The sequence below is a fragment of the Globicephala melas genome, chromosome 5, assembly GCF_963455315.2.
Source record: "Globicephala melas chromosome 5, mGloMel1.2, whole genome shotgun sequence".
NCBI classification, from domain to species: Eukaryota; Metazoa; Chordata; class Mammalia; order Artiodactyla; family Delphinidae; genus Globicephala; species Globicephala melas.
Genome location: NC_083318.1, coordinates 1,849,782 through 1,865,033, shown reverse-complemented (window position 1 = coordinate 1,865,033; position 15,252 = coordinate 1,849,782). Strand labels below are relative to the sequence as shown.

Here is a 15,252-nt window from a genome sequence, read left to right as displayed (position 1 = left end):
GACACATGTACATGTCACATCCTGTGGGGCCACGTCCCCACTTGCTGAAGCCAAGGCAGGGGGGTCACAAAGGCTGGGGGTACTTTCCTGTCTACGGTCCACCTCTCGTGACAGGAGGGCCAAGTCAGTGCGCCAGGGCAGGGGGCACCCTCCGGGAATGTCCGCCCAGTGCCGAGCCGTCAGCCCCCATGGCCCACTCAGTCCCCGGCGGCCCGTCTCCTGCTCTCCCGATGAGGAAGCTGAGGCTGAGCGGGCTGCAGCAGTGGCCACACAGCCAGCACCACCCATGTGGCCCAGAGCCAGGGCCACTTCACCCGCCACATGCAGCCTGACACTTCCCACCAAGCCTGGGTCTCAGGGGCATGAGGAGGAGCCCCAGGGCCTACTGTCAGGAAGGATGCCAGCTCCCACCCGGCAGAGAACCCAGCAGCCCAGAGGAGGGCTCCAGGCTCCGGCCAGAAGGCTGGGGCACACGGGGCTGGGGATGCGGCACATGCCAGCCTGTCCTCGTGAATTCAGAGTCTGCTTCTGTTTTACACGTATCTCCGGAGCCCAGGGGGAGCTCGTCAGGAGACTGTCCCGGCCACAAGCCCCCACCCTGAACCCTGTTCACCGCTGTCCCCGGTGCTGGGACAGAGGGAGGCCATCAGGGCATCGCCACCTGTCAGCAAACGCCGCACCCTTCACCCCCGGATCCAAGCTGGGCTCCCGATCTGCTGGGGAGGCAGCCACCTCTGACTCACATGCTTGTGACAACGCTTCCACCCAGATGGGGTGACACATCAGGCAGCGTCCGCACGCCATAGCCAAGCAAGAAGGTTACACGGAAAGTGTCTTGAGTAGCAAAGAGCTTGTGCAAAGGGCCTGGGGTTGGGGAGAGAGGAGGTATCCAGAGAGACCTGGCCCCACTGCTCCTTGCAGGAGCCGAGGGTGGAGGCCAGAGGCTGGCCCTGACAGGCACGCTGCAGGGACACTTGCTGTCCGCTGGTGCCAGGCCAGGGCAGCTGTACGAGCCCTCCACACTGGCAACCACCAGCTGGGGCGTCCCAGCGTAGGCCACCAGGGGCACTGACCTTGACACCAGTAGCATCTGTTCTTTTACTCATCTCTTTAGGGTCTTTCGTGCCATGGTGGCCTCCCTCAGACCACAGGAACCAGAAAATTCCTGAGTGCCTTACAGCATTTCACCAAGTCAGGGCTCCCGGGTCAGGACAGGACAAAGGGCATCAGGACCCAGGGGCATGAGGTGTGGCCCCGCATATCAGCTGCTCCATATACCTCTGGGGGTCCCTGGACCACTCACTCACCTAGGAACCTGGTTCACCAATTGTCCAGCAGTATTTTGGTCTCCTGCCCACCCTGCCACAGGCTGGAGCCCGTCAAGTCCAAGTCCATACCACAAGGTCCCTTCCCTCCTTCTTCTCACTTCAGCAATTTAGGGTTTGGTGTCTCTTCAGTTTTAATCCATTTATTTTTATCCTTTTATCACTAATGTTCATTTTTTTCTTGGCCGCACGGCCTGCAGGATCTTAGCTCCTGGACCAGGGAGTGAACCCCGCGCCCCCTGCGGTGGAAGCGCAGAGTCTTAACCACTGAACCACCAGGGAAGTCCCCCTAATGTTAATATTTTTAGGCTGTTTTCAAACATTTTTTTCTTTGACGCTGTAGATTAACCTTCACTCTCTGAGTTTTCTATTTTTATATATATATATATTTTTTTAATTAATTAATTTTTTTTTGCGGTACACGGGCCTCTCACTGTTGTGGCCTCTCCCATTGCGGAACACAGGCTCCGGACGCGCAGGCTCAGCGGCCATGGCTCACAGGCCCAGCCGCTCCACGGCATGTGGGATCTTCCCGGACCAGGGCACGAACCCGTGTCCCCTGCATCAGCAGGCGTACTCTCTACCACTGCGCCACCAGGGAAGCCCCTGAGTTTTTTATTTTATTGCATTGTTTCTGCTTTTGCTCACCTTTTATTCCTCGGTCAATTTTAAGTTGGCCTCAGGAGGGTCTTGCCCTCTCACTGGCTACTTCCTGGGGTTCCCCACAGGCTTGGGGGGGGCGCCCCGTGACGGGGCAGCCCCTCCGCCGGGCTGCGGTGGATGGGGGCTGGGGGAGCAGGCCGCAGCCACTCCCAGGCCTGGGTCTCTGGCTGGACAGAGGCAGGGGGACAGAGACACACCCAGAAGGGAGGGAGCCAGAGAGAGGCCACGGGAAGAGGCACGGACTTGGGGGGGGGGGCAAAAGATGGAAGGAGGAGCAGGCCGGCTCCCCATGCGGTGTGGGGACCCGAGAACGCTGTTCCTCCTCAGCCTGGGAGCCCTGGGCCGGGCGCTGGATGGATGACTCACAGCCCTGGCTCCCCTCCGAGCCCCTCAGCTGGGCCCACAGGGGGCCTGGCTGGCCTGACTGTTCCCAGGCGCCCTCACACTGCCCCATTGTTCAGAGGCCCAGTGAGGAGAAGGGTCTGGCGGTGGGCCCAGGATGGCGGGAAAGGGGCCCAGCCCCAGCTCTCCTGCCCCTCTTGGGCAGCCTTGACAGACAGGACAGGGGACAGGAGGGGGTGGGGGAGGGCTGTCTCCATCCAGCCACGCTGCCATCCTCCCAAGGCCGGTGGTCCTGCAGGATGCTGCGCCCCGGCCCCTCTCTCTGAGCCGCTGTCCCAGCCACAGCTGGGAGGCAACTCTCAAAGGCAACTGGGCTCAGTCTCAGGTTCAAGGCCGTCACCCCGTTGGTGCTCAGCCACGATGACGGACGGCTCGCACGCCTTCCCTGACCGCCTTCCCTGACCGCCTCGTGCTGTCCCCACCCTGCAAACTGAGGTCACCCCGGGACACCCTGATGCCCCACAGTCAGGCTGGGGAGTGGTGCCCTCAGGGGACCTCAGAGCCCAGTGCAGGGCTGGAGGAGAGGGCCCCTGCTGAGGCCCATCCCCCCGCTCCCTTCCTCCAGGCCCACCCCTTCCACTGGCACAGCAGCCTTAGAAAGCGTCCCCAGATCCCACAGGCAAAGTGCCCGCGGGGCCCCTGTGGACAAGGCAAACGCTCTCATCTAACCCTCAGCCTAACTAAGCCTCCCAGAGGCAAGGTGGCTTCTGATGGTCAGCAGAGCCAGGGGTCAAGCTCCCGAGTGCCAGCCCCTAAGGCCTCCTCCTGGCTGGGGACCTGCCACCGGGCTGGGGACGCCTGCACCGGGTGGGGGAGGGGCACGGCTCGGTGGTGCTATAGGGACACCCTCCCCTCCCCAGGGAAACAGCCATGGGGTCACACCACTCTCGCCAGAAAAGCCAGCAATGAGGACTGGGTGTGCGGGGGACGGAGGGCAGAGGCAGTACGACCAGAGCCGGGTGCTACCCCACGTCTGCCTTCCCCCGGCCCTGGCGGCCCCTCAGCGAGAGTCACTGACTCCACCCTGGTCAGCTGAACCCCTGCGCCCACGGCACACCTAGCCCTCCTGCAGGTCCAATTCACCTGCTTTTGCCCAAGCTCCTACAGCCCCTGCTGCGGTGCGGTATGTGCGGTGGGGGGCAGAAGGCAGTCTTAAGACCCCAGAGTGAGCTTTCAAACCACAAACCAGCCCCTGCTCAAAACCCTCCCACGGGGGCTTCCCTGGAGGCACAGTGGTTAAGAATCCTCCTGCCAATGCAGGGGACACGGGTTCGAGCCCTGGTTCAGGAAGATCCCACATGCCGCAGAGCAGCTAAGCCCGTGTGCCACAACTACTGACTGAGCCTGCGCTCTAGAGCCCGTGAGCCACCACTACTGAGCCCACACGCCACAACTACTGAGCCTGCGCTCTAGAGCCCGCGAGCCACAACTACTGAGCCCGCAAGCCACAACTACTGAGCCCACGTCTCACAACTACTGAAACCTGTGCACCTAGAGCCCGTGCTCCGGTGGCAAGAGAAGCCACCGCAATAAGCCCCCGCACTGCAACAAAGAGTAGCCCCTGCTCGCCACAACTAGAGAAACCCTCGTGCACAGCAACGGAGACCCAATGCAGCCCAGAATAAATTTAAAAATTTATAAATAAGTAAATTTATAAAAAAAACCCTCCCATGCCTGACCTCTCAGCCTGGCCCCTCCTGCCCCCTTCCTGCTTCCAACCCAAGAAGGCCCTACCCCAAATGGCACCTCCTACACCATTCTTGGGGGCCGCCCCCCTGCAGGGCGAGAAGATGCCTGCTGCCTCTGCAGGGCTGGGCCTGGGGCTGCCTGTGGGGGGGGCCCCCGCGGGTCCTCCAGGCAGCAGGGGCATCAACACGGAGGCCACTGGGGTGGGGCCATCCCCTCCTGCTTCCCAAGGCCTCACTCTGGAACAACTTCCTGTTGGTGCCCGGCTGGCAGGAACCTTGGGCTTGGGGCCTCCTAGGTCCTGCGTGTGTGCGGGGGATCTCGTTCTCAACGCTCTTCCTTCCCCCGCGACTTCCTGCCCCAGAGCAGGCACGGCCACCACTGACCACAGAACTTCACCCTCCTAGTCACATTCTCGAGAGAACGGAAGGCTGATCTCAGAGAGCTCCCGTCCCAGGTGGCAAACCTTCCAAGGCTGGTGCCCAGGAACCCCAGGATGTCTGGGCAACTCAGGGATGGGCTCCATGCCTCACTCCATTTTATAACAAGTGGACACCAGGGCCACCGGCGCTGAGGCCCAGCTGGGCCAGAACCCGGGCCCTGAGCGCAGCCTGGGGCTCCCCCTTACCCCACCCTCAGGCCCGGCACACCTCCTCTGACAGAAGGACCGGGCATCGGCCTCCTCTGGCAGCTGCAGCCCAAGGTCTGGAACCAAATTAGGCTGGGTCCTGGTGAGGCCCCGAAGGGAAGTGATTCCAGAGTCTCCTGCCCCCGTGGCCCACCCCTGAGCAGCTCCCCTGTGTGGCAAGGAGCCGGCACTGGGGGCCCCAGCCCTGGTGCAGCAAAGTGCAGGGTGGGGTCCCCTGGAGCAGCACATCCTTCCCCCTGGGTGAGCTTCCAGAGAAGTCAGGAGGTGGGGGTTTGGGGGAGGACTTCGTAGGGTCTGGCTGCTTAGTGGGGCTGCAGCACAGCATCGACGAGCTCCCGAGGTGGGGGCTGTAGGGGTACGTGGTGGTGATACCTCCTGTGGGAGGCTGAGGCTCTATCCCCAAGTGCCTTCGGCCCCGCCCAGATCTGGGTGGGTCAGCAGGGAGGCTGTAGTGGCCTGGCGCTGACCCTGGGGGCTCTGAGGCCCTCTCGTGCATCCAGCTCACAGCCGGGCACCACCATGGATCCCGCCCAGCACCCGACGGCCACCCTGCGCTCCTAGAGGTCTCGGGCCAGATGGCGATGGCAATGGGAAGCCGCCTCTCGTCCTGTGCTGAAGGGCAGGGGGCGCGGTCACTCCGTCCTCTGCCTACCGTGGTCAAACCCACCAGCTGATCACTGACCTGCCTGCCAGGGCCCGGCCCCCAGCACTGTGTCTGCCTGGCCATCAGGGGACCCAGCGGCTCTGTGCCAGCTGCCCCTTGAGAAAGGGTCTTCCTTTTCTGGCCTCAAATAGGAGGAGAGGAAGCAGCTGGGGTTACGGAGGACATTCCTCAGGAGACAAGGTGAGTTTCCTGGCAGGCCTCCCTCCCCCTCCCACCTGTCCACGCAGGGCTCCGGGCCCGCTTTTCTGGCTCCTTCCCCACCACTCTCCTACTGGTGGCAGATCTAATCTTGCCAGGCCCCATCTGGGGCACGGGGTCTCTGGGACCCACAGACCAGGTCTCCGCAGTGGCCGGTGGGTCAGGGGAGTTCAGGCTGACCCCAATCTTGGCCCCAACATGTGTCTCTAGGAAAGAACAGCCACGGAGAAAGGAACAGCTTCCACTTAGGGTGGAGCGCCCCAGACTCCTCGCCTGTCTCCTCGTCTGAACCACTGCTGGGGCCCCTGAGACCAGGTGACCTCAGTGGTGACTATTAAGGGCTGTGGCTGCTGCAGCCCACGGCCTGGGGCCGTGATAGAAACCTGGAGGGGTTCACACAAGGCCAGAGCACAACTACCCACTGTGATCTGATTGGAAACGTCACCAGCCGGGCGGCAGACTCCTTCCAGGATAACGGGGCACCTGTGTCTCTGATGTGGAAGCAGGAGGTAAACACGCCAGGCTTCAGGTCTCTGGGAGCTCCTGGGATGCTCTACAGGGGGTCGTCCCTCTTCTGGGCCAGACCCACGTGGGCACCGCTGGGCAAGGGCACTCAATTGTGTCCCTGTCCTTCATGAGTCCCCGGTTGGGCAGGGAGAAGCAGATAAGTAGACAAGGTGACCAGGGAACGGGCTGGGGCTTGTAGAAGGCACCTAGCTCCGGGAAGCAGGGGCAGGGGCCAGGGAGGGTCCCTGAGCACCAAGCAGGACAGACACTTATGCCTTTTATTAAACTGCTTCCGAGGGAGAGAGTGGCAGGGTGGGCCAGACAGGCTGAGCTGCTGCCTATCCACGCCTGGCCCTGGGCTTGGTACACAGGGCACCCAGCATGAACAAGAGGAGCAGAGGTCTGGGGGCAGCAGCTTTCTGAAGGGCACAGGGGCCTAGGCAGGGAGAGCTGCCCCAGGAGCGGAGCTCGGAGTGGGGTGGCACGGGCCCAGGTGCCCAGCCAGGGCCCTAAGTGGACTGTGGGTGCTGCCCCTGGCTCCCAAGGCTTTGGGGTCAAGCCAAGGCCTACCCTGGTATTCCAGGCCCCTAGGTCGACCCCTGACCCCACATCACCTTGCAGGGGGCATCCAGCAGTGAGGGCTGGGGCCACAGGGGCAGCCGGGGTATGAGGACACAGAGCTCTCTAATGCCACAGAGCAATGTTGCCAGATTACAACATCCCCTTGGGCAAGGCTAGAGGAAATCCCCCAAATGGAGCTGCAGGGCCGAGGGCAGGGAGGCCCCGCCTGGGACAGGGCTCCGGATCCCACAGTGGGGGCTCCTCTGCAGCATCTCGTCTAACTTTTCCGAGGACACCATGAGTTGTAACTGTTTTTAACCCCATTTCACAAGGAGGGACGTGAAGTCCAGAGAGTCACTGAGACTTGAAGGGGACAGGCTGCTCCAGTGCTGGGAATGCGGCCCCCGACTACTTCCTGGGAGGAGCTGTGCTGGCTCCAAGAAGCCCCTGGGAAGCCTTCCCTGGGCCGGCCCAGCCCCCAGCCGTGGGGCAGCCCACCCTCCTCCCAGCAGGCACGGAGCCAACTCGGAGTGCTCACCCGTCAGCCTGGCAGCTCCTGGGGACAGGGACCTCCCCTGCCTCTGCAGGTTCCAGCAGGCAGACGCCCCACACCCAAACCAGCGGCCTGGAATATGGTTGGCAGTGGGCCGCCCCTACCCTGTTTACTGCAGCCAGCATGCAATAAACATCTGATTCACAAGGAAGCAGAGAGCACTTCTCGGAATTGCAGCACAGCTGCAGGGGAAGGAGTACGGATACCAGGAGGGTGCCCTGCCAACCCCTCAGGCCCCGCGACCTCCCCAAGCCAGTGTCTCGGCCACTGAGCCCACACCCTTCCCAGAGGCCGGCAGGCAAGGATCACTGACTGGGACCCGCTGTGCCTAGCCCACGGGGGCCAAGGATCAGTCGCCTCTGGACCTGGAGACTGGGTGAAAGAAGCCCAGTCCTGCCAGCAAGTTCCAGCATGGTTCATGACCTGGGACGGGGACGGGCAGGGGCTAAACTGCAGGTGGCCCCAAAGCTGGAACCTCAGGGCTTCCCTGATGGCGCAGTGGTTGAGAGTCCGCCTGCTGATGCAGCGGACACGGGTTCGTGCCCCGGTCCGGGAGGATCCCACATGCCGCGGAGCGGCTGGGCCCGTGAGCCATGGCCGCTGAGCCTGCGCGTCCGGAGCCTGTGCTCCGCAACGGGAGAGGCCACAACAGTGAGAGGCCTGCATACCGCAAAAAAAAAAAAAAGCTGGAACCTCAGAAGTTCTGCTGCCCAGGGAGAAGCTGGGCAGTGGGGGGACCTCAAGCACCGTGAGGCCCTCTCCCTGATGAGGGCCCAGACTTGTTTCGCACTTCACTGGGATGGCGCCTGGAGTTCAAGGGCAGCTCAGGAGCCTGGCTCCCGAGCCCAAATCCTTCAGTGTGGCCCAGAGCCAGGGGCTTATATCACTAAGGAGGCTCAGGTCTCCTGGCCGTGGCTGAGAGGCAGCTCCATTTCTCTAGGCATCATCCTGGCTGCCCTCCGGTGCCTAGGCCCAGGGGTCGTAAGGAGGCACCACGAGAGTGCCCTGCCAACCCCTCAGGCCCGGCCGACCTCCCCAGGCCCCCGCCTCAGCTACCGAGCCCACACCCTTCCCCCTTCCCGGAGGCCAGCAGGCAAGGACCAGGAGGTGGGCGCTGCTGAGCCTGCCTGCCTGAGGCTACAAAGAGCCCAGAATGCTCCCCCTCCCCACCTCTGGGACTTAAGTGGCCCACATGTGGGACTGTCCCCAGCCCTTGGATGACTGGTCAGGGCCACTGGAGAGATCCAGAGGCCTTTTGGAGACAGGCCACCTACCTGTGGGTAAGATTCCAGCGTCCTGACAGCCCCCTCTCCCTGCCTAGGCCCCTGTGCACTTTCATCCATGCCCCCATCCACACTCTCACCACATCCGGTACACACCAGGCCACTCTGGTCAAACTGGTCTGCCACTCTCCCCGCTGCCAGCCTCTGGCTCAGTCTCTTCCTACCTTCATGGTTGTCCGCCTGGCTCAGACAGCCCTCCTTCTGATTGCAAACCCTACTTTCACTGGCCACCTGCCGCCCACCTCCCTCAGCCAGGCTGCCGACTGCTGACCATGCTACCTGGGATTATTAGAGAACCACATATGTGCATGCCCAGGCCTTACTGAGGCCATCTATTAGCCAGCCAATGAGGGGAGAGTGGGGCCTGCCAGTCACTGACCCTTGGTGTCCCATGATAGAGCTTCAAGGACAGAAACCAGGAGGACCCAGGTGGTTCCCTGAGCACGGCCACTCCTAAGACACTCTAGCCTTTGCCATGAGACCCAAGCGGGCAGGGACCTAGGAGCCTGCCCTTTGCTCCAGATCTCTCCAGGCCCAGTCCCACCCCCACTCCCAAGCAGAGGTGGCCCAGCTATCCCTGCTCTCCAGCCCTGAGGGCCAGGGAAATCACCCCCAGTGGCTCACAGTTACTGAACACCAATCATGTGCCACCACCAGCCCCTGGACATTCAAAACCACCTATAAGGCAGAAAGTGGTTCTCTACCCCCATTTTACAGATGAGGAAACTGAGGCTCAGCAGTGTGAAGCCCCCTGGGCAAGATCACACAGCTAGTAAATGGTGGCAGCCGGATTCAAAGCCAGGACCCAGCCACTCTGTGTGTCTCTCTGTGCTCCCTCAGGCTTCCCCCATGTAGGCCTGCAAGCTTGCGGGCAACCATGGAAGGGGAGGGATGGTGGTGGCTGACTCAGCATCTCACTTTCCTCTGTCCATGTGAACAGGAAGGGCCAAGGGAGGTTTGGAGCCGCCCACCCTCCTATCTCTCCCAGGCTGGCCTCCTTGTTGGGCTCCTCCCTGACTCTGCAGGCCTGAGGGACTCTCCAGAAAGGCCAGGCCCTCTGTCAGCACCCCTCTTTCCTGATGGCCAACAGGGACTAGCCTGGGCCATCTACCCATCTGTCCTTCTGCCTGCTGCCTCTGGCCAGGGTGTGCCCCAACACGGGGAACAGAGCCAAGTAATGGAGTGGTGGCTGGGGGGGGGGTGGGGGAGGGAGGGGGAATTTGACAGAATTCTCACCTTGGAGCCCCCATCCTGGCCTCCTGGTCTACCTGGAGTGGAGCCCTGACTCCCAGAGGGCCCTCTGCGTGGGTGCCCTGGGTATCGGACACAGTGGGAGGAGAGCCAGGAGATAATGGAGCCCAGCCCCCTCCTCTGGTCTCGCAGAGCCTGGGCCAGAGAGGGCAGAGGGCCGACCCAGGGTTACACTGAAGTCAATGCTGGGCTAGACTTAAACCTGGAAATCTCCGCTGACTCCAGGACTTGCCATGCTCCCTTGGCTGTCAAACTGTCGTGAAAAAATTCTACACATCATCATCACGGCAAGTAACGTTTCCTGAGCCCCTCTGTGCTAGGGCCTGGTTACCTGCCTCGTCAGCAAGATCACATGCGTGTCCTCGACTCGGCAATCCAGGGGGTCCCACACGGAACCCCGCCCCAGGCCAGGGTCACTTAGAGGGGCCCTTTACTCCGCGTGACCTGACCAGCAGGCACGGACGTCATCAGTGTTGACAGGTAGGCAAACCGCGGCACAGAGAGAGGATGTGAGGCGCTCAGGCTGCAGCAGGGCGGCAGGGGGAGTGAGCTCCAGGCTCTGCAGCGGGGCTCAGGCCCCCTCAACACTCCCAGTGGGAACACTGTGTGCACTTCACCAGGGGAAGCGGAGGCCCAGAGCAGCAGGAAAGAGCCGGGCTGCTGGGAGGGGCCGGCCCACATGTGGAAGGACAGCTGTCCCTGACCCCCAACTCTCTGACACTCGCTGTCCCCCAGAATAAGAGTCGCAGACACCCCCAGAGCCACTGGGCTATCAGTCACTCACACTTCAGTGTGAGTCAGCTCCAACAGGCAGCTTTTCTCCACCCTTCGTTGCGCGGCTTGAGGGAAGGAAAGTTTGGATTACCGGGAGGAGGTGGAAGCAAATTCCCCGCCCGGGGCCTTCGGAGGCCGGGATGTGTGGGTCGTGTAATGCGGGCCTGCGGCGGTCTGCGAGCCCCAGGGGCCTGGGAAAGCGGAGGCCAGAGGGACGAGGGGGACGCGGGACAGACGCGACGCCTTCGCCCCCGCCCCTAGGCCTCCAGGGTGCACCCCGCGCACCCTCGAGCCCGCGCGCTTCCTCAGGCAGTGGCGCCGCCAGGCCTGGCGCGAGCTGGAGCTGACCGCCCCCCGCCCGCCCTACGTAGATGACCCCGGCCCCGGGGACTCCGGCCAGCCCGGAAGACTCGATCGCGCCCCGCCCGTCCGCGCCCCGCTGCCGTGCCTTACCTGCCGAGGCTCTGCTCCCAGCCCACGGGTCCTGCGTCCCGGCAGCGGCTCCCGGCTGGGCCGCCAGGCTCCCGCCCTCCCGGCGGGTAGCCAGGAGCCAGGTCCCGCCCGGAGCTGTGCCCGCCCCTTCTGCCTGGCCCCGCCCCGGCCCCGTGCCCCGCCCCGTCCTCCCGGCCCCGCCCCTTCGACCTGGCCCCGCCCGAGGTTCTGGGCCGCGCCCCTTCTATCCTACCCCGCCCTTTGACTCCCCTCCCAAAGAACCTGGCCCCGCCTCCTCGGACTCCTTGGGCCCATCCCACCAACTCCTTTTGCAATGCGGAGGTCGCAGACGCAGCCTGCCGTCCTCGGAGTTCGAGGTTGGGTGCGGGGTGGGGGGTCAAGACGTCGGAGTCCGGGGTATCCCCACCTTTCCCCACTCCTGGTCCCGTGGAGAAGGCGGGAGTTGGCTGCGGGTGTGGACAAGCCATCCCTGCACGGCACAGGATAGATGCGCCGTAAATAAATGCAAGTGGCACCTGGTGGCCCCACTGGAGAAGGCGCTGCCCCCCCAACCCACTGATCCTGATCCTGCAGCAGGAGGCGGCCTCTGACTCAGGTCAGGAGGCCAGGGGCAGGGGCAGCGGATGACCCCTCCCCCGCCCCCGGCAGAAGAGGGCTCGCTGGGAACCGAACCTCTGGAACCTCGCCCTTGTTTCAGAAGGGTCTCTAGGGCACTTTTCAGCCACTTCCAAACGGGGACACAGCCCTTGTACCAGGTCTGGACTCCCAGGGCCCAGGGTTCTGGTTCCAAGAGTGCAAGGCCCAGAAAACAGGGTACTTTAAATTTTACTTCCTGGGAGGTGCCCATCCAAGGCCCTTCCCCACAGCCATGGGGGGAGGGGGGACATAAGTCCAGCTTTAGACCCAGGTTACCCTGTTTAAGGGGCAGGGGCCTAGGGAAAAGGGGGCTTGTCAGATCCTGTAGGGGAAAGGGCTTTCTGGGAGGAAATGGCTTCCTGAGGGGAGCCCCAAGGGGTGGGGTAAGTGGTGGAGATAGAGTGAAGGTATTCTTGGGAGAGGAAACAAGGCCAGCAAGCTTGCAGGGGACTGGAGCCTTCCAGGGCAGGGGTCAATGGCTTGCGGCACGATGCGGTGGAGGGGATGGGATCCCTGGTCCCAGAGCCTAGGAAGCTGTGAGCAGGGGAAGGACAGGATCTGGCTGGGGCCTGAAGGGGCTGGGAGAGAGAGCAGAAGGCCAGCCCAGCAGAGGCTGAGCCTTGTCCGGGTGGGAGGCCAAGGTCTGCCCCTCTGTGCTGCACTGGGTACAAAGGGCCAGAGTCCAGCAGGGCAGCAACGGCAGGGGCTGGACCAGCTACTCCAAACCAGCAGGGTGGGGGGCATCCAGGGGCTGGACTTGGGTTATGCTGAGGCTGAGGTCCCTGGGGGGTGCTCAGAGTTGCAGCTGGACAGAACTTGGGCCATGTCACTGTCCACCTGTCCCAGAGCTGCCCAGCAACGGGTCCCACACCCCAGAAAGAGGAGACCTGGCTGCAGCAGCACACTCGGGGTCAGAGAAGTTAACTGAGGGTGGGGGGAGGTGGGAAAGGCCAGACCAAGTGGCTGTGTCCACTGGGAAAAGACACCACTGTACCCTCTGGCAGCTTGCCCGCTTGGCTGGGGACAGCGGGAAGCGAGTTCCCACCCACCCCAGACCCTCCAAGGGGAGGCCACTGGGAGTTGCCCTGGGCTGGGGCTCTGGCTCCACAGCCCAGCTGGTGAGGGAGGGGAGTGAGTGAGGCTGAGGGGCTCTGCCTGCTGCGCCGTGGGGAGGCCAGAAAGGCTGCTGCGGTGGCTGTGAGGCCGGGGCCCGGGGCTGGGACCCGCTCCAGGGGACTCGCTGCCAGTTTGTGCCCTGGCAGGGAGGACAGGCTGGGCAGGGGCCGTCCACCTTGGGCTCCGGGCCATTCCCACATCCCAGCCCGGCCCTGGTGCTCTCTTGCACCGCCTTGCCCTGTGCGGGAGGTGGATGTGTTTTGCCTTTGCTGGAACCAAAGGGGAGGGCAGCAGAGTGGGCACCAGGGCCAGAGAGTGGGCAGCGGAGGATGGCTCACAGGATGACCGTGCGCTGGGCTAGATATGGGGCGTGTCGTCCAGCCTCCGTCCGAGCCATAGCTCCTGCCGCTGGTTTCCCCTCTGCTCCCCGGCCTCCTCCCTCTTGCATCGCTTCTGGGCGCACCTGTCAGCCGTCTCTGGGTCCCAGCACAGGGTCCTCCTTCCTGCTCGGAGGCCGCCCTCAGCGGGTGGTGGCCCAGCCCGTGGGCTTGTAGTCGGTGGCCCGCTGTGAGCACCCGGAGGGCAGGGCCTGCACCCACCTGCCTGCTGCACCTCCTGCCCAGTTCCGGCCCGGCCTGAGTGCGTGGGTCAGCACCTCCTCGCCATCGGCCAGCGGGCCTGAGCTGGCCCTGGTGACCTGGAAGGGCTCCCCCGGCCGGGGCCCAGCCTCTGCAAAGCCCCAGGGCAGGAGAAAAATGGAGTCATGGGGCTGTAAGGCCAGCTCAAGGGCTGGCCAGTGCCCCCCCCCCTTTCCCCACAGGCTGCACCCTGACTGCGGGCCTCCATCAGCACCCCCAAGCCCGGATCAGCTGCTGCTTTTACTCTCTGAGAGGTTTGTTTGGGTGAATTTTCTACCTACCAGGCGTCAGGCAGGCCCCACTAGGAAGATCTATTTTAAAACACCAGCCCCGCAGGTGGAGGATGCGGGGCCCACGCAGACACTCGTGTTTCTATTTTTACTGCCTCCGGAGCCCAGTTTGGAGCTTGAAAGCAACCCATTCTATTTCGGGTGGCTTCCGCCCTCGTGGCGGGGAGGTGGGTGTTTTGTACACAGGAGCCTTCTCTGCCCTCCTCCCTCCCAAACACTCACGTCCTGGCAGCCCCTGCCCCCCCACCCCGTGGACCACGTGACTTCCAGGAAGGCACTGGGGTCGGGAAGGGGAAGCCCATGTGGGGCTTGGGAAGGGGAAGCTGTGGCCCTCAGGATGCAAAGGCCTGACGTCACCCTCAGGGGGCCCCAGTGGCCTCCCCAGCCCGGGGTCAGGGGCAGCCAGCCCTTCCCTGGACAGTGCTGGACACTGGGATGAGGTGCCTGAGGTGAGAGGGGGTGAGGTAGCCTCTGCAGCTGTGAAGCCCGCCTGGACCAGAGGTGGGAGGAACAAGGGTAAGCCTGGGCGGCTCCCAGGAACACGGACCCCCAGGAGGGACTCAGCTCCCCAAGGCCTGCCCTGCAGGCGACGTCAGGCTGCCTGGCAGGAGCCCACCAGGCTTCCGGAACCCACTACCTGGCTGGCCCCCTCTCTGGTTCTGGGTGGGTGTCCCCAGACTTTCAGCCAGTGGCTCAGCCCAGGGCCCCAGGGGGCCACCCCCTTCCCACTTTCCCTCGTCCAGCCTCAAGAGTGGATTTTGGCCTCCATTCCCACTCCTGTGGGTCCCTCAAACCACAGTAGGCCGCTTGAAGGCCCCCAGCTGCCGCCCTAGGTCACTGCCCTATTAAACATGCCACCATCTGGCCCATCAGCCCAACTTGTGAAAGGCAGCCTGACACCACAATGCCCGCCTGTGCTTCCATCACCACCCGGACTGAGCTGGGGGTCCCCTGTGCCCCAGCTTAGTACCCGGGCCAGCACCCAGCCCAGTAGCTGAGGATGGCTCGGTCCAGCCTGCCCTGCTTCTGAGCCCCTGCCCACAGCCCGCCTCCTCCTGTCCTCTGACGGTGGGATGAACAGGGTCCACCCCCAGAGAACTTGTGAGCAGTGCCCAGCCCGGGACCGGCCTGGCGGGGGGAAGGAGGTGCAGTCCTAGGGTGTCAGGGGAAGTGGGCAGAGTCTGCCTGACAATGAAGACTCGGGAGCAGAGAGGTTTCCGTCACAGGGAAGCTGGGATCAGCCTGTGAGGAAGGCCCGGAGGGGAGTGAGGTGGGACTGAACTGGGCCCAGTCTGGGGGGCGCACCCATGGCCTTCCCTGGGACTCCCGTGGGGGAGTGGGGCTTTAGCCCAGCAAGTCTGTCTGCAGAGCCTGTGTGCAGCTCCCACAGAACCACTCAGAAACACAAGGTCGCCTTTTTTTTTTGTTACATGTTTCAAAAAATTCAGAGCCTGCTTATCTCAAGTTGTGCCTGCTTAACTCATCTGTAAATAGTGTTGGAACGCCTGTTGATCATTAGGTAGAGAAAGAGACCTACCTCACATCTTATGCCAACATAAACGTCAGCCACACCAGAGACTTAAAATGCGAAGGGAAAAAACCC

At 63.1% G+C, this 15,252-nt stretch overlaps 1 protein-coding gene across 1 annotated transcript in view; it reads right to left on the bottom strand.

Annotated features, from left to right (window-relative positions):
- Positions 1-11,083, bottom strand: part of SH3BP2 (SH3 domain binding protein 2) — a 41,310-nt gene extending 30,227 nt beyond the window's left edge. The window contains exon 1 of the mRNA XM_060298897.1: positions 10,970-11,083. The gene's annotated coding sequence lies outside the window, so the exon portion shown is untranslated. The remainder of the gene's footprint in view (positions 1-10,969) is intronic.
- Positions 11,084-15,252: the final 4,169 nt, after the last annotated feature.